At 33.2% G+C, this 19,585-nt stretch overlaps 1 long non-coding RNA gene across 2 annotated transcripts in view; it reads right to left on the bottom strand.

Moving 5' to 3' along the window:
* Window positions 1–1,014: 1,014 nt before the first annotated feature.
* Window positions 1,015–19,585, bottom strand: part of LOC128236069 (uncharacterized) — a 50,187-nt gene continuing 31,616 nt past the window's right edge. Inside the window, exons 6-8 of one of the 2 annotated variants that reach the window (XR_008261249.1) lie at window positions 5,992–7,005; window positions 5,301–5,543; window positions 1,015–1,070 (exon numbers count right to left, since the gene is read on the bottom strand). This is a non-coding gene — a long non-coding RNA (uncharacterized LOC128236069). Of the gene's footprint in view, window positions 1,071–5,300; window positions 5,544–5,991; window positions 7,006–18,072; window positions 19,424–19,585 lie in introns of those variants that run through there. The other variant, XR_008261247.1, reaches the window with a different exon arrangement.

Below are 19,585 nucleotides of genomic sequence, written 5' to 3' on the forward strand. Positions count from 1 at the left end.
CTAGCTCTCTCCCATACAGCCGACTGTGCCTTGGTCTCTTTGTCTCTCGGATATAGCCATGTCTCATCAGTCGTGATGACGTAGTTCAGAAAGTCATTGCTCTTTGTAATGCGCCAATGGATCGTCCCCGACTCCTCCACGCGCCTGTCTCTATCGTTGGCGGTCAGGATACATGGCATCCCGCGCTTGTGCATTTGCAAATGCGTGTACATGGGCTATCAGAATGATAAAATATGATTTTGTGATTTTGCAAATGAAACAAAAAATTGTTTGCTGTTTTCTAACTTGGAACAATTTATAAGCTTTAAGTGTTCATCACAATAATTTGCAACAATTGATATATTAAAAACCATTGTACAAGAGAAGTGAATACTGCACAATAGCTTCCGCATGCTTCATTCGGTAGTCAGAATGTTTTGGTTTCATAGCTGACATTGACAGCCTCTGACAGCCTGTACAGTTATTCTGTAGTCCGCTTACAGTTTTTCTTCCATTGAAGTCGCGGCTGACGCTCCGATTGTTGACCTCCGTCCACGACCTGCATCATCTTCAATGGGCTGTCGGCCATACGAAAGGCGTTGATATCACTTGAAAACCAGCGCACGGCAAACGCAGTTTTCTCCCTGTGTCAGATGGGATGAATTCGTAATGGAGATATATTCGGAATTCATAAGTGTCATATGATTCATGTTGTTTATTTTCACTTTTGTTTTTAAGTTCAGCTTTCCCTATTGTAAATGTGTTTAATATATAAAACTATTATGTGGTATCATTGATTATTACTTTCTGACGCTTCTAAAATATTTTATGTACACTGTATATGCTGTTGTATTCCTTGAAATTTGTGCAGCTTTTCAGATTCAAGAGTAGTGTATAAACTTGGATCTATTTTCACTATACACTATTTTGTGAGAAGGAAGGTTCATGTCTGACATTAATGTTTTAAATAGTCTACATTTGTAAACTGTGTTTAAGTATAAGTTGCAGTTTTAGTATATGATGTTGTACTCACACTTCAGCTATGGTGGTACACACAAAACTGTCGAAGGGGTCCGTGAGATGTACCAGAACTGAAAGCAAATGGGTAAATCGGTGTTTAATTGAAAAATGTAGCTTAAGGCCAGTTTATATGATAAAATGATTTAGCAATTTAGTTTAATTATATCAGTTTTTTTTCATGATACTGTACTTTTCTTAAGTTGTAAAACTTCACTATTTTAAAGGTGCAATCAGTAAAGGAATAAATAACCGGTTATGCAGAAATTAGCCTGTTCCATATGTTGCTCTTGCATGTGCAGCCATATAAATTGATATCAATGTGGGACATGTGATCTCACAGCCTTAACCCAAACCTCTATAATTGAAACGTTTGGGGTCTCCTTCTAGAAATAATTTGCGGATTTTAGTTTCTTTGTGGGGCTTGGATTCCCACTTTATCATTGCAATGTGAAATAAATCATTCGACATTTATTTGCTTTGAATTGTGTTCTTGCCGGTGAGATTAAATTTCAATATGTTTATTCAGCCAAGGAGAAAATCTTTCGCAGCAAGAAGACAGGTGGTGGATTTGGAGAGCAGTTTTCTGCCTGCAATAATTTGCTTCTAGATAAATTAAAGGATACAAATGTCCTGACTGGCATTGCTGGCGGGGTTGAGAGTAGGTCCTACTCATTCATCATTGAGAACGGTATACGTACATTTGTTTTTGTATAAATTAATAGTTTTATTTATAGTTTGTTTTAACTTTAGCACGACCATTATTATTTTTACATTAATATGACTGTATTAGTTTGAGTTTAACATGTTATGTTAAGTTTGTTTTTACTTAAACAATTACAGATTTATGTGAATGTGTGTTTACACAAATGTTTATACAGGAACTCTAAACCATTTATATATAAGTTAATTATCACAATAAGTGATGTATCCAAACCAATGTTCATTTGCAGTATGTTTATCTTGCAAATTGAAAAAAAAATCAGTAAAGCATTTGCTTTTCTGTTTAATGTCATGTTAATAGTGGGCAATGTTTCAGCAATTTAATATTTTAATAGAAAAGTATTGTTCTGGAAATTGACACAAAATTCACGTCGGTGTTCTGCCCCATGTTTTGGACACAATATTTCTCTCATCCGTGATATTTGTTATGATTTCTTGTGCCAACTTTGTTGTATATCATGACAGCTCTCAACCTGGAACTGGTGCATGTGGAAGGGTCATCGAAGACATTACATGTAAGTGTTATTCAATTTAAACATATAACCTCAGGTTGGCAGAAGAAAGAAATAATGAAATGATACAAGGAAAGTTCCTGTTCTGGTTTTACCAGTACGAGCAAAATATAAAGGAGGCGTGGTCTAATGTTGTTTCATAATTTTGCTCGATAAATATTTAAAAATAAAGTATAAACCATTTCCTTTATATCCGTTTTATCATTAACTCTTATAGTTTTATAATGATTTCAGCTGCGGAATGTACACGGACTACAGGTACCTGTGAAAGTGGCAGTGCCTTCGTCAGGTATGTGTTGTCATTGGTTTCCGAACAAGCTAGCATTGATGGAAAGTAATGAAATTTGGTATGTGGGTAGCTTATATTTGAAAAGCTAGCTTGGTTTTGATTTAGATTGGGTTTGGTTCAAGGTCAAGGTAACTGTTAATAGAAATAGAAAAAAAGTTCTGTCCAATTACTTTAGTCTGGTACCTTCTCCTAATTGATACAATGAGTTCATGGGCTATGATTTTTGATATCACATATTAAAAACCCTGTTTTTTGGAACAAGTCTAGTGTTTTAACATGTGTAATCTAGTTGTCTGATTTCTTAAAGACAAATATATCTAAACATGTAATGGAAGCCTCTGGTATTGAGAATAGGATAATAATATGAAAACAAATTTAAATTTCCATGCCTATTCCTCAGTTTATTGAGTTTTTTAGGATGTTTATTTTTCAGATGAAGTTCCATGTGTATCTGCGGAGAAAATACAGAGGAAATGTATGTCATTTTGTGCAAAATGTGAAATTAATAATACGAAGAAATCCCACAGTGGTTTATATTACATATGTCTCATTCACTTCATAATTTGAAAAAACAATATAACTGACTCTATCTATTCATTGCCATGGTTCTTTATGTGTGTTATGTTTGACCAGCTTTTGTAGATCATTACTTTATATCATTTACAGCTCGAAAACGACCAAGTGAGGTGTGTGAGCTGAAAAAGAAGAGGACAGGAGTAGAACTACAGTTTGCCCAGAACCGAGTAGCCCACGAGAACGAATTGTTTGAAATAAAGAAATCAATACAAAAAACCTTGAACAAGTGTGAGCAATAGTTCTATCATACCATTTAATGAATTGTAAATCCCATTTTGTTAATTATTCTGTAGCAACAAACAATAGTAATTGAAACTGTTAGAGTCATATGCTATGTTAAAGTAATATGAAATGAATTAAAATCTTTATTTTTAAGAATGGATGGAGTGAGGATACCGAGTGAGCGTTTCTTAATAATTAAGGTTTTGATTCTAGTCATATTACTGACTAAGGATATAACCTTATCGGTTGACTCATTGTTAACGTAATCTGATGCAGGGATTTTGTAGTGGATGAGTTGCAGTGGTGTGAGCATTAAACAAACGCAAAAGATGAAATTCTTAAAAAAATGCATAAAATTAATGATAACCTGTCTGCAATTTCATTGGCTGTAAATGTAGGTTGTGTTCTAATCCATCTAGTTATATTACCAATACACTTATTTATACAACTTATAATTCAAAAATCTATTGGATGTATTAATTTCCCGTTTTTGTTTGCAATATGTCAGCAGTATGTGAACTTCTTTGTCTATAGTTGAGTTCATGAATTGAACTATTTATCCTGTATTACCGTGATGAACATAATGTTCTTATGTTAAGTTCTTTATGAGGTTGGTGTTATATCTATAACATGTGAAATGCAAAGACAGAATATTGTACACTTCAGAAACAGTTAAACAAGTAGCTTTCCATTTAAATCTTTGATTCCATTCAGATATTCCTAATGCCAAATTCCTTTCACAAGCAGCAAATACAGCTTTTATATTATCGATCATTATTTTCAAGTCTCAAAGAGAAAAACCTTATCTATCGATGTGATGGCACAATGGAAACTATTCGCGATATAGTTAAAAAAATTTCTATTGGAGCTATTGAGAACAAGCTATGCATCCTCAAACAAATTAGTACACCATATCTCCTTCCGGTGTACTGAATATGTATTATCAAGCAATTGAGCTATATATACCATCTGTGGAGTAGATATACAAGTCAAAACTGAATGTCAGAATTGAAAAATATCTCTTTTTTGTATGCCAATATGGGAATTATTTAGTTGTAAATATAGTGTTTCCATGTACATTCATTTGTACAGATTGTGTAGTCTCTACTGTTCCATTTGTATGATTCGGAAATAGTGTTAAGTGCTGCAAAGGATATTTGTTTAGATGAGCAATTAGTAAATTGAATTTTTGTTAAGAAATGATATCATGGAGACCAAACACAATTATGCTATAACTTTAAATGTGATTGTTAAACAAAACGCTGTTTATATCTAAATTTCATATCATCAAAAATCATATATCAAAAGATCAGAAGTGCTTAGCATATTTATGCTTGAATTCTTACTGTAGTGTGAGTCACTATGGAAATCAATGACATTGAAGTACGTCCATTTGCGATTATTGTGTATAGTACCTCGAAACTGATATTTAAATGGCTATGGACTCGTACTATTTATGTATATTATGCACTAATGTTTTATATATTTTGCAAAACTGTGATGAAATTGATGTTTGTGATAATTGTTAAATATATTTCCATATGAATCAGTGCATGTACAATAGCCATACTGAACAGTCAAAGACAAATCATTCCAAAAATGCTGATTCTGATTCGAATAAGTTTGATATTACACTGTGATATGCTTTAATTTGTCCAATGTGTTCTAGTAAATAAATCGAATAAGAAAATAATTAGGTTAAACGTAGTTTTATTCACGTATCATTGATGTTTTAATAGTGATTTTCTACTGTTCATATAATCAAATTTGAAAATAGTGTTGTTAGGCTGTATTTTCCATTATTTAGGTTTGAAAAATAAATGAAAACGCAAGTACTGTTCGAAATGAAGCCGGTTCACTGTATATTATCTATTTACTATCAAATTACAAATACAGCCGGCTTGAAAATTAATTATTATCAATTATTGCAGATAAACTGCGCTTCTTCTTAATTATTTCACTTAACGAAAAACATGTCGTACTGACAAAGTCCCTAAATGAATTTCCTATAACATCAACCGGATGGTTCGGTGCATCTGGTTGATCGCATGACTCGACGACAAAGCGAGATAGTCCAAATGAGTCCCCCCGCACACGCCATCGTCCTCCTGCACGCCTTTTTCTCGGATGTCCTTATCCCGTATGACATAACAGCAAACCTCCTCTTAAGAACACCAAATGTTTGCTCGATGACAACTCTAGTTCTACACAGTGAATTGGTAACTCTGAAATTATTCAAAATTGTGTTGGTTAGGATTTAATTTTAACATAAATCTTTATTCAAAATAACAATAAAACTATGTTTGACTTTACTGTTCCATGTTGAGACATTTACAGACCTGTCAAATGTAAGTATATATAATTATGTCATGTCCGAGTTTTATCCTTAAAACTAACACGACGGAACATGTCCGGCAATACCTCTCCTAAGTCTAAGTATGTGGGTTCAGGCGTCATCATGTATGTTTTGCATGCATAACCACTATCTCTTAGTAACACTCCATCCATTCCTGCAAAAGTCAGTTCCCTTTCAAAGAGTGTGTAGTGCAGTACATTGATTGTAATTCAAAATAAGTACTGAACGGTGCTTTGCTTGAAGTACAATGGGCATGCTGTATGTCATTTAAAATTGAAACAATAAAACGAATTTCAAATATATGTTGGATTAAATACCATTCTCAAGCTCTGCACATAATCTGCTTTCCCTGAATATACGGCGCGTGTACGCTTCCGGGCCACATAGCTACTACATCAATGACGAAGAAACGAGCATCGCCAACCATCTATCACATAAACAAATATGCAGATAAGAAAGCTGCTGAAATCAACACTACCTACATACCTTTACGGACAACCTATAGAGTCATAGCTAATTTTACATTTTGTTCTAAATTTGATGATTCATATATTGAATGTTGACTGAATGGAACCATTTTCGATTCACGAAATCTGCTTCGTTATGTGTTGGGGTTCTGATGCGAACACGTGTGCAATCCATGCACCCCAGCACATTCGGGAATCCTCAAAAGTTAGATATCACACAATGTTACAAAATGCAATTGACGGTAAACAAGTATTGCCTCTGTGTCGTTTTAAGTAAATAATCAATCAATGTAATGATTCTTTCAGTAATTTAAGGCAAGGGGCTTAACTGTCGAAACAACCATTAAGAGAGCATTACGAGAGTTGATCTTAACCTACACTAAGTTACGGCGTTTTCGGAAGTTAACATTTATTACATTAGCAACAAATCAAATCGGTAATAAAATAAACGTTTGATACCCACGATGCTGTAAGATACCTTCTTCGTTATTCTTCTCTCTGCACCTTCTGCAGGCATGTTTATAAATCTGTTGATGTGCCTGCAAATTGCGTCTGTAACCCTATTTATGGCACGCCCCACAGATGGACAGGACATTCCATGTATTTCAGCAATAAATAAATGGTGAGCTGACGTGGCGAAAATTTGAAGGATAACAAACACAGACAGCAGAGGTGGTAGCGGCAAGCTTCGTCTTGTTGGAGCATCAAGTTCATTGAAAACAACACCAACTATCATGACGATTAAATCTGGATAAAAACGGTATCTATCCCGAACTTCCACTCTTGACAAACTCTCCAACGGGTTGTCCCTGTCTTGAAATACTCTAGAAATCCGCTCCTGCCCATACATTGCGATCTATACAACTGGAGAGCATACAACCATAAACTATTGAACTATCAAGTAAGTATATATAATTATATTCTTGGTGAAATAATCTAGCAGCTAGCTGCCACCAGGATAGCAATTAGCTGTTCTTACTGCTAATGCTGCTGGTAGCTAGCTGCTATGCTGCCGTGCTGCTATCTTTGCACTTAAACCATATTGCAAATGTATCTTTTTTGTTCTCTTTTTTTTTAAAAATAAAACATATATCATTTAAAGGTAGTTATATTCGTTGTGTAAGTTACGAGAACAAACACTTGTAAGCGATTTATCTTTGTTGTCCAATAAAGCGTATGTCATCTTGAGTTGTCCGTCTAATGCGCGTGCGTCCGTCAGTCCGTGCGCGCGTTTGTCAGTTTGTTTAATTCTTATTTAAAAGAAATATTTGGTATAAGCAGTAGCTAATGATCCTCTACCAAATTCGATCAAAGAGTGAATCTGTCGTCAAAGCAGACCCCAACCTAGGGGCCAACTGTTTTCTTACTTGTTTATTTCTTAAGCTAGTCCTGCCTTGACTAAATTTAAATTTGCTATAAATGCTTGAAAATAATGGGTCAATTAAATATATGTTATGGCATTCCTGATTGTGTACAAAGTTTCAGGCCATCATTATCATTTATATTAAAATAATGAAATTGTGTCATCTGGATTGTGGATTTAAAACAGAAATGTTTTTAAACAAAGTAACGATATATAAACAAACTATTCTTGTGTTAATGATATTTTTTACTACAGCTGGCGTGAAATGCTGAACGTGTTGCAATATACCTATTTTACATTGGAGTATAAGTTAAGGAACTTCAATAAGTTAAATGAGCAGGAAATTGCGCCAATTCGTGGTTTTGTTACGGTAAACATACTTGGCTTGTAATCCAGAGAGCTAGATCAAATCCCATCTGCGACAGTCCGATTTACGATTTCTACAGACAGATTATTGAACACATACATCTATTTATATAAAACAAGGAGATTTCAAACCTAATCATACTACACAGAAAATGTTAAAAAATAGACGATGCGCCAACTAGATTATCGCAAATTCGTTAGGCACCGACCTCTCTCAAAAAATATGTTGACATTGCTTAAAACTTCATTTACACAAATTTATATTTTTCGGAAGGAGTTAGATTTATAAGTGATTATATGGAAAGGGCATATCATCTGGAGGTCTAGAAACCCTCTTCTCCATTTGGCCAACTGAACAGAATGTCAAGCTACCCGCGACTTTGGACATTAGAAACTATATTTATTCAGTGACAACGGGAGACATTCGTGTTTGAAGTGAAATATCGCTTTGATTCTGAATTTTACCAACTATGCATCGACAGAATGGTGGAAACTAGCTTTGTAAATAATTTGGTTGAAGCTGTAACACTTTAAAGATTCTTAAGAACATCATCGAACGATCTGTTATTGGTACGGAATCTGATTATTCGGTTATTAATACAATGCTGTAGCCTTCTTAAAAACAAAATAAAAATTAGAGCAGCATTTAACTGTAAATATGTAAGAAAAATATGCATATGCAAATTATTAATTAAGGACCATAATTTGTATTAAGAATACTATGGAGATATGTAACCTATTTGTGAGATGGCCGTTAAGAAATGAATAATGGCAACTGAAGGACCTCCCACTTTATTTTTTGTCAAATTTCAGTCTTGAACTGTGCACTTGGGTGTACTATTTGCATATGTATATAGACACAAAATGTAACTTTATTGCGCAACTTTGGGCATATGACGTCTTCCATGAAAGCCCGAAATATGTATTCCCCTAAACACCATACAATAAACTACCAAATGTTTTCCAAGTATAGCACAGATTGTCCAATTCAAATTTTTGAGTAAGTATCACTTCAAATAATTAAGTTACAATATGATTTTAATCAGATGATGTTCAGTGCAAAGAAGATTTTCATTTGAAAGCCGTTTGACAAATGTTTTAATGAGGAGTTTAATTTTTTTATCAACATTAGTTCCTAAAATGCCTAGAAAGTCAATGATGTGTACGTTTATCAACTAGTCAAGTTAGCAAGCATGAACACGTATTCATTTGTCACTGCATATATTGTACTATATTATCACTTTTTCGTTCATGACTGTGCATCTTTATGCAGTATGTGATAAATAAATAAGCATCAGCCCTTTATACTTTTGGTAAATTTTTGAGCCAACTCCTATGTCAAGGGATGTCATGCGTTATAACAATGTCCTAGAGTTTTCTATAAGTACGTAACTGATGTATGAATCGTCTGATATTTGTACGGGGGCTGTTAGGGGTGGGGGAACCAGACATAAAGTAAAAAGAACAGTCCGAGTGAAGTCAATTTTGTAAAAGCTATGAACAACACATCCATATTAAACAGCATGTTATCCAAAACAGTTTTTGACCAATACCATATGGATTGAAAGCATGATCATGTGCTCAGTAGGAAAACAGGAAGCCTTTGAAATAAAATGATAATAGAAATATATATATTGATAGTATATTCAAATTGAAGAGTTGGTGAAGGTCTGATTAGGTCAACGTTTCTTAAAGAATAGACGAAAAGGCTGTTTTCCGGAATTTGATCACACAGCAATAGATACAAGTCCGCAATATGTAAGTTTTTTTATATTTCATGTTTTATACTAAAAGTGAAATTGTACATTCTTTGTTTTCAAAAAAGAGACTAAAACCTTTTATAATTTATAGTATATGCATATTTGGTTGTATAAATTATACATGAAACTGATTTTAGTTGATTGGAGTAGAAATGCAAGTTTGTTAATGTAGCACAAGATATGCACAACATTTCAACGCTGATGGCTTTCCCACAATGACTACTTTGCATGCGGAGCAGGCCTAGCACAATCAAATCTAACCTTCTTGCAGTTGCATGCTACTGTATGAAAGCCAGTTTGACAAGTGCACTGTGCACTGAAGCGGATTCAAAACAATGTGTCCTTTCCAGTCCTGAATTTGAAGAAATACCCGCAAACTCTAGTTCTTAACAGTTAACACACATTTCGTCATGATCACTTTTGATCCAAGCATTGTCTGTCCTTCAATAATATAAAGGCGTCTTTCTTTCTAAACGTGAATTTATTCATAGTTTGCCAACCATTTCAACTATCAATTATTATCAACTATTTCAATCTATGTTGCTTCATCAACATTCCTCTCATATGATTCCACGCCACTGGTTATACTCTTCGTATCTGCCTCACATTGGAATGGATTTCTTTGTTGCAAGTACAGTGTTACAATTCATATAACCTTTCCGTCTCTAGAGTATGTGTCACTGTTGTGGTCCCTAAGTGTTGTTCACTTGTAGAAAACATGACACCACTAAAACTCTGCAAAGCTTGGTTTATATCAAAGCATGAAGGTAATAATAGAATCATTACAACATTTAAAATCTTATCCAAAACCCGACCTCTTGTAAAACCTCTCACACTTTCAGACTCCACATAAGCATATGCTCAATTACTTAGTCCTCAGAATTAAAAAACATGTAGAGGTTTATTATAGTTCAACGGTCTAAACAATAAAATGCTATACGATATTTAATTAAACCACATATTTGTCACATGTTTACCTATTATTATGTTTTATTACACCGTTTCTTATAGGCTACTGTATCACTTTTGATCCTAAATACTTTTACGTCAAATTTTATGGGTATATGTTATATTTATGATTATTTATACGTCTTCGGTTTTTCTGCTCAATGATGTGCCGTTATCAAAAATTGTATGATGTTGACGTCACTACCTTTCTATGATTGATTATTTATCGACTGATGACGGCATTTTTATATGAAATAATGATAATAAATGTATTCATGTCATTTTTTAATATTTTATTTGAATATCGGCAAATTCTTTATATTTTATTCATGTTTCCCTAAAAGTGAAATTTTACAGTCAGCAATATTTCTATACATTTGAAAATCATGAATAAGATAATTATATACATATAATCTGATATTTTTCAATGCCAAATTTGATAATGACTTTTGGCAAATTCAAGAATTCCTCACCTCCATTTATAGTAACAACACTTTTACCAAAACAATAACTTTTTGTACGACATTCTGCACCTTAGGTTTGATGAAAAGCGAATTAATAATTATAATTATTTAAAATACAGTTCGTAAGTTACTTTTTCAGTTATGTTTTTGTCCAGATATCGGCAAACTCCAAAAGAATCCCACTTTAATTTGTTTATTTTTGTTAATGTTTTAAACAAAATATCCCATTCCAGAAATAGATTATGTGTCTTAATATAAGGTATGTTATGGTGTAATATATTAAACTTGATTGCCTAACAGAATTTGATATTGACAAATCCCAGAAATTCATACTTTTGTTTACATTTGTTAACATCTAACCCCAATATCACATTTCACAATAAATGATGTGTCTTCACATTACGTATGTTATTATGCTATATGATATATATTACAGTAATTGTGGAAGTTTTATTATTAAATCTATTTTTGGTAAAGACAAATTCAAGAATTTCATACTTTTGTTTACATTTTTCAACATTATACCAAAAAAATCTCATTATACAACAGATAATGTAACTATAAATTAGATATGTTATGGTGTGTATAATATCTATTAAATACAGTTATTCTGGTACTTTTATTGATAAATCTAATTTTGAAATAAACAAATCCCAGGATTTCATAATTTTGTTTACATTTTTCAACATTTTACCAAAAAACTAATGTATGATGAATTTATACATTAGGTATGTTATGGTGAGGTATAATGTCTATTTAATACAGATATTCTGGTATTTTTACTGCTAAATCCAAATTTGATGCAGACAGATTCCAGAAATTTATACTTTCGTTTACATTTTTCAACATTATACCCAACAAATCTTATTTTACAATACACAACACATGTAGATGATGTGTCTATACATTAGATATGTTATGGTGCTGTATAATATATATTAATATAGCTATTCTGCATTTTCATTTAATCAATCTAATTTTGAAATAGACAAATCCCAGAAATTCATTCTTTTCTTTACCTGTTTTAACATTTTACCCCAACAATCACATTTAACAATCTATTATTTGCCTCTACATAAGGTTTTTTAAGATGTGGTTTAATATCTTTATAATACAGTAATTCTTTTATTTTTTTTATTTTTTTTTTTAATGAATATTAATCGATGCACTAGGCAAATTTTGGCTACTCAGGTCAACGGCTCCAGCGATCAAAATAGCTCATATTGTAGGCCTTGCGAACCCTACATTTTCGGTTGTGGTCCTCTTAGTCATATATTCGGGTCAGAAACGTTCAAACTTGACCATACGTACCCGTATGTGGGCTCCTTGAGTCCTTTTCGCCCAAAAGCTGCTGAATTCGTATTTCTTTTGATTCCTAATGTGGTTATAGACAAATGCTAAACATATCTCTGGCGTTCACCCAGTATATCGCACTGCTCTGTGAAAACTCGTTAGAAGCTGTTACACACGTTCAATCTTAACAATACTTGTCCGTATTTTGGCTTCTGGGGCCCTTTCCGCCACATTCTGCTGGATTCGTATCTTCTGATTACTATTCTCTTTGTATACAAATGTTCAACTAGTCTCTGGCTTTCACCCAGTAAATCACACTGAAAACTCGTTAACGGCTATGACACACGTTCAAACTTGACCAAACTTACCCGTATTTTGAGAGTGGACATCTTCAATAGAATTTTACATTTACATTTCGTGTGGAGAAAGCATTTATAGAGTAACAATTACAACTTTGAGCAGGTGTGAGTAAATACTTAAATCCTATTGGATAAAACAACCCATGTGACATTCATTAATTTCTCAATGAAGCATTCCTATATTTAAATCAGCTTATTAATATCCATAACCTGGCTACTTTCTATTTACAACCTATAAGGTCACGTCATTGAAGGGAGTTGTTAACATATGTATTCATTTTCCTTTTTAAAAATAGTTGGGATTAAAATAAAGCAACAACTGAACAATAAACCTTTTAAAATATTGAACTTCTTTTTTTATTATAAAAAAATGACAATAAATTGATTGCGGAGTACTGGAAGTACTGGAACACCTAATGGCTTGCTAAACACAGATAATACCAAAGACTAACTGATTTTGAGATGTTTGGTACTAAAATATCAACACATTACGTTTGATTTGGATTGACACTGGATTGGCTTGAAAATCGATATATCAAAGCCTACATTGCCTCATGTAGGAACATTTTGTGATAAACCTGACTTTTGATATTGGACATATTTTACCATTTTTAAAACTTCTTGGCGATTTTGGTAAGGTAGTAACATTTTTTAATAAAACCAAACCATAAAATAAATGAAGTAATGACACAGGCGATATTGAACATCTTTGAATTTAGCATTCAAATCAGTTTTACTTTGATTGTAAAAAAAGTTTCTATTTCAATTTTAAATACATGTAAATATAAGACAAAATGCAGCTTGAAAATAGCCTTCTTAGACACAAGAGAGATGGACGATTTTTACAAATATTGCATGAGAATGTGCCTGGATGTTTCTAATAAACCAGGAGGCGCTCCTGGTGAGCATTTGAAAACGAATATAATTGAGCGGGCGAACAAGGCGACCGAGTAATTTGGTAAACAGGAGGGTTATTATAAAGAAGTTATCGTCCTCAATATCAAGAGATAAACTATACTTGGCAAGAAAAGTAAAAGGCCTCACACCTCTAAGAGAAAAGTTGTCTTTGAAACAAGGCAACATATACGGCAGAAAGTGTTGGGCAAAACCTTGGTGTTACGTACAAGGTTGAGTGCCAGAGGCCAGACCAGCAAAAGACCGATGTCATCAGGGACATGGTTGATATTCAGTGCCTCAAGGATGGGAAATCTCTACCCGTGTATGGAAACTGATCTCTATATCTACATTCCGAAGGAATTCGTTATAATATAAACCTAGTATATATATATGTATTGCAGACACTGACCTTCAACGATGTTCCTCTATTATCAATTTATCCGAATGGAGTCAATATCAATAATCAACTTTTGACAACTAAACACATGATTTTCACAGGATTATTTGGCTAAAGAAAAAAAAATACTCATGACATGAAATGACTTGTAATATATGTGTTTGTGCATGATTTTCTTTGAGCCTATAATTATTTGCTTTAATTTGTTCGTGATAAAGTATATCCTCAAATTCTCAAAATTTATCTGTATTTTAATCACTTCACACATTATTGTTTCAAGATAACTCCAACTGCTAAACAACATAAAAATATATACGTTTCAGATGTTTATAGTTCCAATTTTTTGTTCAACACTCTTCAACAAATGTCATAATAGATGTACATTCATATCTTTCTCGAGTTTTATGCTTTTCCACAGGAAATTGTATGAAAAGCTAGCTATATCACCGGTTTACATTAATTATTTGCCGTAATTAATAATCCATCCCAGACATTTTCTCGTGTAAGGCTATGGTCACCGCTTATAATTTATTGTAAATGCATTTCCATAGATCCTAATTGGTAATGATATAATGGCTTGGATGTCCATAGGATTTTACTACAGAGGGCTTGTTATAAAAAAGTAATAACGTAAATGTTCCACACTTCTGAGCATTATTTTTTTTTCTTACGTGTTATACTTTCATTTCATTTACTTAACGCAAGGTTATTTAAATATAAGTATTATTTATCCAATGCTTGTGATCTGGCGGGGGTTTCTACCTTATATCAACTCATAAAGTGGTACTTTATATGCTTACCAATTGTATGCATTTTGAATTTCTGCACAATTTTCAATAGTGCTACAGTAACTGATAATATTTTATGGTGATATTGAAATCAACCCTGGCCCATCTAACATTACGAATAGGTGCCTCTCAACCGTGCACTAAAATATTAGAAGTATACGCAATAAAATACAATATATCAAAATAATTATTCTGACTACGATAGTTTGTGTTTTACCGAATCACACCATACAAACGCGATAAGCGATGATGACGTGTCTATTGAAAGCTATGGAAATATATTGCGAAAAGACGATTCAGCTCAATCAGATGGTTTTGCCGTATAGTCAAGTGCACAGTTATGTCCCAAATTAGTTCGCGATTATGAAAATTTACTACCAGAGTCGCTATGCTTGACAGTTCGCGATAAATTGCAATTATTCTTTCTACGCATAGTCTAAGACCTTCACACTTATCTGTAGAATTTTGGAATATATTGAGTGTAGCTTTAGACCATATGAGCGGTAAGTACGATCAAATTATTATCCTTGGTGATATAAATGAAAATCAACTTATTCAAGGAATCACAATTTTAGCGAAATCAGAAATATGCGAAATAGTAATTTAACACCAACTTTGGTGACGGCTACATCATCTACGCTCTTAGACCCAATTACCATTTCTGAAAAAATATAACCATTAGACGTCGGTATTTTAAACAACCCTAGCGAAATAAGTGATAATTTCGGAGCGTACCTTTTCGTAAAAAGTAGTTTTTATCCTGATAACACTTTCACTCGAACTGTTTATAATTATATAAGAGGAGAAAATCAACTTTTCAATCACCTTATTTTGGCAACTGATTGGTCCTTTATTCAAAACTCATCAGTTGATTATGCATGCGAAACTTTTACTTCTAAATCTATAGAATTGGCAAGGGTGTTTAATCCATCGAAATTCGTGGAATGTTTCGTAAACGCGACAGACAGAAACGTATTGCGATAATTTCTTGCAAGGTCACTGACTGGAACAAATACAATCAAATACGGAATTCTGCAAATAATTTGAAAAGACGCTAAAGCAATATTATATAATAAGATTGAAGATAATTTATGTGATGCAAGTCAAACAAACCCGCGACAATATTGGAAAATCGTTAAAATGTTGACAATGAAGGAAAACATTAATTCAAACGGTATTCCACCACTTTTGAATACAACAACAAATAATCGTAGATCCACAGATGCCAATAAAGCGTATTTATACTACTCTTGAAGACATAACTGCTACTGAAAATAACGTAAAACACATTTTCAATAAGCTGGTGATAAATAAAGTATCTGGACCGGATCTGATAAGTCACAAAATGTTGAAGGTTACGCTTTCCACCGTGTTATATCCGTTACAATTACTGTTGAGTATATTACTTCAAGGATGCATTTATCCTGCGTCTTAGAAATTAGACAATGTAAATCATCTTTTTAAAAAGGGTGATCAAATTCTTTCATCTAAATATCGACCGTTGATAAGCCGTGTAGGCAAGATAATGGAACGTATTGTCTTCAAATATGTTTACTATCATCAACATGCTAATAATCATATTTATAAGTTACACTCTGGGTTACTCCACGGGTTTTCAGTTTATTGACATTTACAATCAAATATAAAAGGCATTTGATGCAAATAAATCAACAAATCAACATGCATGGTATTCTGTTACATTTCCAAAGCTTTTGACAGACTCAGTCATACAGGTACTATTTTTGATTTACAAGAATATGGCATTGAACACAATGTGAAAGATTTGATTTCTCATTTTTGTCGTAAAGGTCACAAAGAGTCATTGTTGGACAAACGTTATCTATCTGAATCTTGCAATTTCAATGCTGGTGTACCTCAAAAGTCTGTACTTGGTCCATTGCTTTCTCTTTGTTATTTAACGACATTGCTGATTGCCTTATAAGTACTACGCGATTCTTTGCAGAGGATGGCTCGCTAGGCGTTTCTTCGTCAAATACAATTAATAATATATACCCCTGAGCGTCCATTCCTTAAATGAACTGCCTTTCGGCAATTGCGTTTATCAATCGATGAACGCAACATCTTCGGCTATGTTCGGGTCGCAATTCATCGATTATCAATAATTATACATGGAAACTATTGATCTTGTTATTGTTTGTATTGTGTCAGCAGGTCCCGTAAATATAAATCAACATTTTAGAAAGTGTCAAGTTATTATATTTTAAACGTAGTGTTGCCAAAGGTGTTTCAATTTTGCTTTTGAAAGTGATTTCAATTGGTTGATTTTTTCCCGTGTTATTGTGAGGTCATTAGAAAAAAATGTTTTCGGTTACAGTCGGGTTCTTCTATTTACAGAATGGGTAAGAAAGGATTACTGAAAGGTTTTCTAAATGAAATGAAATATTTTTTTAACAATTCTTGAACGAAATAATGAACTATTGGTGTGAATATAAAGAATGAATTGCCTGGTTAATGTCATTGTCGGGCATATGAACGCAATTGGGCTGGTCTAAGTACGCGTGGAGTCCTTCGGACACTTTGCTTGTTTCTGTAGTTTTTCATATAGATATGGGAGAGGAACTAGACAAATGACATGCAATTGAATTATATTTAAAGTGTCACACTCGCATAGTTCGCCATAAGACTCTTTCATCAATATCAGTTTTGCGATCACCTAAATAAACATGAACACATTATTAAAGAAGAAATGTAAAAAGGAAAAGTCAAGCTTTGGGTAAATTTTCATATTTTGGCCTTCAAATGACACTGACGTTGACATTGAAGCACTTAATGTTATAAATCAACTTGAAGTACATTTATAAAGAAGTAATATCCATGTGAATTTTCACTCTTAGGTATTTACTGAAAATAATCATGTTCGAACAAAGTCACTTGCCATAATCCAAAGACTTAATCCTACAATATGATATAAAAAAAATGTTTAGCAGAGAGAGCAGAAAGTTTTCTTTTTTCACATTTTTCAGCTTTTGAACCCTGACAATCTGAGAGAAATGTAGTTTTCCTTTCATGTTTGTCCTTATTTGTTTTTAATCTGTGTAACCATCACTTGGGAAGGGTTGCACAATTTCAACCTTTTATTTTATAAGCCTATTTTAGCTGAATAATCAAACTGAAACCGTCCATTAACATGCGACTAACGGCTCCGCTATGTATTTACCTCCAAATATTGAACTGCTTCCGCTCGCAAATTGTTAAAGAAGTCATTACAAAACGACCATTGAAAGCATTTTTATGTTTGAAAAACTATTAACAACAAGGGATTGGTTTAGCTTTATTCCGGTAATACAGGATTGAGAATTAAGCATAATTGCTTTATCTAAGTCTCTCTTCTATATATTGTTAGAATAGTTGTCATAATTTACAATAGTACACTAACGAGGAATAAACATACATTGGTAATTGTTACAGTGGATGGCGTAGTCGAGACGCTAACATATTTTAATAAACATGTATTTCTGTATGCATAAAAAGTTTGACATTGTGTAGTGCGAAAGACATTACAGGAGTGAAGGAATTGAACGGAAAGAGAGATTGAAGGAAAAGAGAAGTTAATTAGCCGAGTAAGAAACGGTGAGTATGTTCGATGATGGCGTTTAATGTTTTTACTTAGTGGGGGAAATGCTTGTTGGTACCTAAGGTGTAAGATTTGTCTCCAAACAATATAACCTGTATAATTATAGTATTAAGGGAACAGAGATGTTCATGCAAGATCATTCTTTGGTAAGGATATAATAGACATGTGAAAAAGCGGCAAGTGGGTTCAACACCATGTTTAGTATATATGTAATATAAATAATCTGGATATCAACACAGGAATAGCAAACATATACATGATAAAGAACAAAATTATTTGAATAGTTATAAGAGGATGTATATAATATATGTTCAACTGTACATGATTTTGTTTCTATTTGTACAGACTTGTGTGAGTAATTTCCATAACGTATCATTTACATATATTATAAAAACATAATCAGTAATACGAACACTTTTCAGTACAATAATATTCAGGAGAATTGCTGGCTGATTTGTCGAACAAAAATGTTATACAGTCGAGACCCATTGGCTCGACATCTCAGGGATCGGCCAAAATACTTAATTCAGTTCTTACATCCACGTCGAGCCAACGTGTTAATCGAGCCAAGCGATATAGAGCCAACAAGTTCCGACTGTTTACCAAATTGTTTGGCCAAATCTGTACAATTAGAATCTGGCGCATTAATTACGGGAAAAAATTCTTATTTTGCCCTTGTTGTGGTCCTTTAAAGGCTACCGTAAAGCTTATTGTCGATCTATTATACTGGGTAGTGCACCATGAAAAGACACTGTAGAGTTGTTTACGGTAAATGGCATTGTTTCAGTGTCGTATACGTATTTAAAAAAAAAAACATTCAAACATTTCATTAATATTATAATATACAAATGGAAAGTAAATATTATAATAAAGTATATGTTATTTCAGCGTAGTTGGACAGTTCTTTTATTTTTTAGTGAGTTCTTAGTCAGATCAACATCAGCATACACAGTCATGTCGTCAATTCCATGGATAACCAAGTGTTTTTGACCTTTCGGAGGATTAGCGAATACGATATCAGTATAGACAAGACCGTCATGATTGACGTTCTTCTAAAAAAGAAAGTAAAATAAAACTAAAGCTATTTTTCGAGTTAACATAACCATCACCAACGTTTCTGAATAACAATTATGCTATACAACAACATCACTCGGTTATTACATTGCAATGCATATAGCGCTGGAAATGACTGTGTTTATCGTTGTTCATAAACA

The sequence above is a fragment of the Mya arenaria genome, chromosome 5 (assembly GCF_026914265.1).
Source record: "Mya arenaria isolate MELC-2E11 chromosome 5, ASM2691426v1".
In the NCBI taxonomy this organism is placed as follows: Eukaryota; Metazoa; Mollusca; class Bivalvia; order Myida; family Myidae; genus Mya; species Mya arenaria.